Consider the following 7029-nt stretch of genomic DNA (forward strand, 5'->3'; position numbering starts at 1 on the left):
CAGTTTCTGCTCTGCCACGACATGACCCGACGAAGGAAAAGCATAATGATTTTGGAAATGTCATTTCCAAAACCAGGGGGGCATGTGTTATCACCAGAATTTGACCGGATCAGAGGTGGGCCGCGATTGAAGATGGACTTGAAGAATAAGTATATAAGAAATACATGAATCGGCCTTGTGTACCAAGTTTGGGCTAAATTGCCTGTGTATCTGTACCATAGTAGGATACGTGTCGGTTAGGAGTTAGAGTTTTACCCGTGCACGGTTTGGTGCACGCCTAAATTAGAAAGTCCCCTGGACTATAAATATGTATCTAGGGTTTATGGAATAAACAACAACCAACGTTCACCACAACCAATCTCGGCGCATCGCCAACTCCCCCGTCTCGAGGGTTTCTTACGGGTAAGCACCATGCTGCCTAGATCGCATCTTGCAATCTAGGCAGCGCACGTTTACTCGTCCCTCATGCGTTGCTCGTGCTGAAGCCTTTTTGATGGCGAGCAACGTAGTTATCATAGGTGTTTTTAGGGTTAGCATTGCTCTTCGTATCATATGCTATCGTCGTGCAACCCTTAGGCATCTAGCCGCCCTTACGCCTATCACGGGTGTAAGGGCGGCACCCGCTTGATCATCGTTTAGTAGATCCGATCCGTTACGATTGCTCCTTGTTCTTCAAGGATTAGTTTAATATCTGCAATAGTTAGGCCTTACAAAGGGTTGGAGGATCCAGCGGCGCGTAGGGTGTCGCTTTATCTTTATCTTGATCAAGCAGGACCACCATATATTCGTACACCTTGTATGAATCATGGGTGGATCGGCTCTTTGAGCCGATTCACAGGATAACCTGAGAGCCGATCGAGGCTCGTATTTAACGTTTACGTGTATGCCATGCAGGAAACTAAGCGAGGCATCATCCAACACCTTCCTCGACCAGGTATAGGTCAGGTGGCACGCCCTTGCATCAGCATCGGACGTGTGCGCAGAAGGCTTTGCGTGCCGTCGCTCGGAGGGACCAGGGCCAGCCGCAGCCCTGGGAGATTCCCGGCTCTACGGTGTTGCCAGTCGCTGCCCGCCGGTGGGTTTCTGACCGCAACAGCGTGAGAGAGAGATGCGGGGTTCGGCGCCGCCGGTGATAGGTCTGAATTGAGCGGTCCGGGGGGATAAGATCGACACTGTACTTATTTCACATCGCTTTGAATTTTGGAAGCGGGAGGGGGGGGGGGATTTCGGCGGGAATTTTGGGGCAGAGTTGAAATTATTACTGGTTGGTGGAAAACTGTGGAACCCTAGCCTACGAAATCCCAGGTCTGAAGCTGAGGGTCCTTTTGGTGTGGCTTTTTGGCTTTTGGATTTTGGAAAACAAAAGAATATAATATTCTTTTGTTTTCCAAAATCCAAAAGCCAAAAAGGCAAAAAAAGCCACAACAAAAGGGCCCTGAGTATGTTCGGGGTCAAGGGGATATGCTTGTTGGTTCTTGGGTGCATATGATCTCTTTATTTCGAAATTCATCTTCTATACATTTTGAAATGTCAAAAAAGAATAAAACGAAAAATGCATGTGTACTTCTTCGCTTGCTTTATACACATAAAATATTTCAATGGAAAATCGAATAGTAATTTGGGCTATGTAAAAAAGAGTTACTCCGTAAAAAAAAATGTGCTAACCATAAGGCTTTTTATGAGACATGTTTTCTCTCTTTTTTTACATCGACCATGAAAAAAACTTGTTTTTTTACATCAACCATGAAAAATACTTTTTTTTACATCGACCATGAAAAATACTAGGAATTTGCTAAGAGCATCCACAACGTGTAGCCAAAAGTGGTTCCATATTTGATTTTTGGCTTTTGGAACTAGTTCCATACATTGTAGAGGTAGTTCCAAAACCAGAAAAACAAGGAACCGGAGGAAGTAGGTGCTCCGATGCCAAATTTCACTTTTGGCATTTGGAACTAGTTCCCTACATTGTGAGAGTAGTTCCATATTGGCTTTATGTGTTGTTTTAGCTTGATGGCGGAACCTGATGACCCACAAGTATAGGGGGTGTATCGCAGTAGCTTCGATAAGTAAGAATGTCGATCCCAACGAGGAGCAGAAGGTGTTGACAAGCAGTTTCGATGCAGGATTCACTGTAAATGCTCACAGACAAGTATTCAGGGGGTTTTGATGTAAAAGATGAATAAAGTACAAGTAAGTAAAATGCGAGAGAAATAATTGCAGCGAGTGGCCCAATCCTTTTTAGCACAAAGGACAAGCCGGTTTGTTTACTTATAATGACCAAACGTTCTTGAGGACACACGGGATTTTAGTCTAGTGCTTTCGCTACATACGGTTAATTAATCTTCATTGTTTTGATAAGTGTTGTGTGGGTGAACCTATGCTAATGTACCGCCCTTCCTAGGACTAATACATACTTGTGATTATACCCCTTGCAAGCATCCGCAACTACAAGAAAGTAATTAAGATAAATCTAACCACGGCCTTAAACTGCGAGATCCTGCGATCCCTCCCGCATCGATATACCAACGGGGGCTTAGGTTTCTGTCACTCCGGCAACCCCGCAATTGGCAAACGAGTACAAGATGCATTCCCCTAGGCCCATAAAGGTGAAGTGTCGTGTAGTCGACGTTCACACGACACCACTAGAAGAATAACACCACAACTTAAATATCATAACATTGAATATTACTCAACCAAACTTCATTACTAACATTTAGACTTCACCCATGTCCTCAAGAACTAAACGAACTACTCACGAGACATCATATGGAACATGATCAGAGGTGATATGATAATGAATAACAATCTGAACATAAACCTTGGTTCAACGGTTTCACTCAATAGCATCAATAACAAGTAGGAATCAACACCGGGAGAGTTTCCCCTATCAAACAATCAAGATCAAACCCAAATTGCTACAGCGGTGACGAGGTGCAGCGGTGGAGACGGCGGTGATGATGATGAAGATGATGGTGATGGTGATGGAGATGATGTCCAGCTCGATGACGGTGACGATGGCGTCGATTTCCCCCTCCGGGAGGGAATTTCCCCGGCGGATTCCTGCCCGCCGGAGAGCTCTTTTCTCTCTGGTGTTCTCCGCCCCGCAGAGGCGGCTGTAACCCTTCGTGAGGATCCCTCTGTGGCTTAGGTTTTCGGGACGAAGGGTTTCGCGAAGAAAAGGAGGCGAAAGGGGATGTGGGGCCCCCACACCACATGGTGGCGCGGCCGGAGCCATGGGCCGCGCCGGCCCGTGGTCTGGCCCCACCTTGGGTCTTCTCGGCTCCCCTTCCGGCTTTCTCCGTCATCCGGAAAAATAGGATTTTTGGTGTAATTTCCTTCCACAGTCGATCTTCCGAAATATTGCATCCTGACGGTGCTTTTTCCAGCAGAATGCTGGCTCCGGTGCGCGATCTCCAAATAATCATGAAACATGCAAAATAGATGAAATAACATAAGTATTGTGTCCCAATATGAAATATATCAATGAATTATGATATAAAATAGTGATGCAAATTGGACGTATCAACTCCCCCCAAGCCTAGACTTCGCTTGTCCCCAAGCGAAACTGAACTCGGTAAACAGGACCACATGTTTATGGAGTGAAGAGTCGATAAATAAAATACGGACAAGAAGCATCATATTCATTCACACAAGACATTATAGTAAACAACTTCCTCATATAACTCAACTTGAAACAAGTATAAGGTAATAACAAATAAAGGTGCATAAGGAATCTTAATTGGTGATGGCAAACTTTGTTCTTGGTCAGAGAACAGTTAACAGATTATACTTATCTATTGAGCAGCACTCTCATATTAAAGCTTATGGTAAACTTGCATACTCAATCATATTAATCATTGATGACCTTCAAAGCTATATTCATTCAGGTAAAACTTGTACTAAACAAGGAAGAGTAAAGACATGATGAAGCAAATCACAATATAATAGTTTGATCACAACAACTCAAATGCTTGCTTGAGATGGAGGGAGATAGGTTTACTGACTCAACATAAAGTAAAAGATAGGCCCTTCGGAGAGGGAAGCAGGGATTAAATCATGTTCTAGAGCTTTTTCAGTTTTGAAATCATATAAAGAGAATAAAAGTAAAGTTTTGAGAGGTGTTTGTCGTTGTCAACGACTGGTAGCGGGCACTCTAACCCCCTTGCCAAACAGACCTCCAAAGAGCGGCTCCCATGAAGGACGTTATCTCTACCAGCAAGGTAGATCATCCCTCTTCTCTTTTGTTTACACATGTATTTTAGTTTATTTAAGGATGACACTCCCCCCAACCTTTGCTTACACAAGCCATGGCTAACCGAATCCTCGGGTGCCTTCCAACAATCTCATACCATGGAGGAGTGTCTATTGCAAACTTAAGTTGCTAATCGATGAATCGAGCAAAACATGTGAAGAGAATTATTAATGAAAGTTGATTAATTGGGGTCTGGAAACCCCGTTGCCGGCTCTTATTGCAAAATTATAGGATAAGTGGATGAAGCCACTAGTCCATTAGTGGAGGCTGCCTAACAAGGCCGAAAGATAAAACACCACATACTTCCTCATGAGCTATGAAACATTGACACAAATAAGAAGTAATAAATTTTGAATTGTTTAAAGGTAGCACATGAAGTATTTACTTGGAATGGCGAGAAAATACCATGCGAGTAGGTAGATATGGTGGACACAAATGGCATAGGTTTGGGTTCAGGTTTGGATGCACGAGAAGTATTCCCTCTCAGTACAGGTCTTTGGCTAGCAAGGTTTAAATAGCAAGCATAAGAGTTGAGGGAAACAAACAAATATACATGTGATAGAAACAATCATGCATCTTACTTGTAAGCACAAACAATCTTAACTTCAGAATACTAAGCTAAGAACTGATAAGAAATATAATAACACCTTCTACATGTATTTCCTCTACTCTTCTTAAATTCAAAGTGTTGTTGCTATTGACCATTGCTAAGTTTGCCAAAACCAAATAGATTTACTCAATGCTCCCAAAGTGGTACCAATACTAAAATCAAGATCAATCATATAGTGGAGATTGCAAACTAAAATAAGATGTGCAATATGTAAATGATAAGACTTCTCATTAATATTCCATAACGATAACTCACACCAAGGGATACATAGACAAACTAAAGGAGAGATACTTCCACACTGCAACCCATCTTATATGATAATTTCCCTACTCATGATATGACACTACTTGATAGTAAAAAGTAAAAGGTAGTGATGATGTGATACCGCGGCACTCCCCCAAGCTTGGAATAAACCAAGGGGATGCCAATACCGATGATGAATTACTCCTTTGGCGATGGTGGTGACGAATTCCTGACAAGCTTCTCAATAAGCTCCTGAAGCTCATCAATCTTGTATGTGAGGTTTCGAATCATCTCCGGATTGTGCTCGACGCGGTTAAGAAGTCTGTCCGACGGCGAGTCCCAACTCTTGGACTTATTTCCCCACTCTTCACCCTCAGGCTTCCTCCTTCCTGCAGTGTTAGAGCGATCTATATCTCAATTGCTAGGCAATGCTGCCCTGGGAGTCCCTTCAATTTGATTATTGAAAATTAGATTGTGGAAGGGATGGTGAGTGCCTGATAAAGATGTCTTCGGAGCCAGGTAATGACGTGGAACCGCTCCTCCAGTGCGAATTCTTGCGCTCTTGTTTGCACTAAAAGGGTTGTCCACCACCTTGATGCTTGCGATGGTAGCACGCGGGTGTGCGCGCAAATCTTCCTCCACCTCTTCTTCATCCTCTTCCTTGATGTCCTTGTCCTCCTCTTTCCACTCAAGATCTTGATTATCTTCATCCAGAAGCTCCTTGCCCTTGTTCTTGGAGACCATGGTGCTTCTAGATCAAGGAAAAATCCTGGCAGAAACAGCTCAAAACAGAACACGTCGAGAAAACGATATACGGACCTCCAGGGGTCCGGGGGATTATATAGTAAAAAATTTCAGAACAAACGGAAAGTACCAGGTCGAACCAGAGTCGGAGAGGGGCGACGAGGCGGCCAAACCACAGGGCGGCGCGGGCCCAGGCCAGGCCGCGCCGGCCTTTGGTGGCACACCCTCGTGCGTCCTTTCCACTCCGTTTCGATTTCGTAATTTTTCATATTTTCCAAAAACAGCAAAAATATTGTTCGGAAAGTAAATTGCGAACTTTTCATTACCAGTACTGTTACCTATTCAAAGTCGAGTTCTGGCGGACTGTCAATTTTTCCTTTGATGAAAGCCTCCGGTGTTTCCACTTGAATAATATCAATATCAACATTATAAGAATCACCCGAGATATAATGCTTGAGTCTTTGCCCATTCACCACTTGCGTAGCATTGCCTTGAAGAGAGCTAATTTTAATTGCTCCTGATCGATAAACCTCATCAATGACATATGGTACTTCCCATTTTGAGAGTAATTTCCCTGCAAAGAATCTAAGACGAGACCGATACAATAGGACTTTATCCCCAATATTAAACTCTCTTTTGATGATCCTTCTATCATGGCATTTCTTAACTTTCTCTTTAAAGAGTTTAGCATTTTCATAAGCTTCACTTCTCCATTCATCTAGAGAACTTAATTGCAGCAACCTCTTATTACCGGCTAGTTTAGGATCTTTATTTAGTTCTCTAACAGCCCAATAAGCTTTGTGCTCTAGTTCTAAAGGTAAATGACAAGCTTTTCCGTAAACCATTTTATAAGGTGACATTCCCATGGGGTTTTTATAAGCAGTTCTATAAGCCCATAGTGCTTCCTTCAATTTACTAGCCCAATTCTTTCTAGATTTATTAACGGTCTTTCCCAAAATAGATTTAATTTCTCTATTTGATAATTCTACTTGACCACTAGTTTGAGGGTGATAACCAGAAGCAATTCTATGATTAATACCATACCTAGCAAGAGTTTTTCTAAAACCTCCATGAATAAAATGAGAACCTCCATCAGTCATAATATATCTAGGAACTCCAAATCTAGGAAAAATAATATCTAAAAGCATTTTTAAAGAAGTTTCACCATCAGCACTTTTTG

The sequence above is a fragment of the Lolium rigidum genome, chromosome 1 (genome assembly GCF_022539505.1).
Source record: "Lolium rigidum isolate FL_2022 chromosome 1, APGP_CSIRO_Lrig_0.1, whole genome shotgun sequence".
In the NCBI taxonomy this organism is placed as follows: Eukaryota; Viridiplantae; Streptophyta; class Magnoliopsida; order Poales; family Poaceae; genus Lolium; species Lolium rigidum.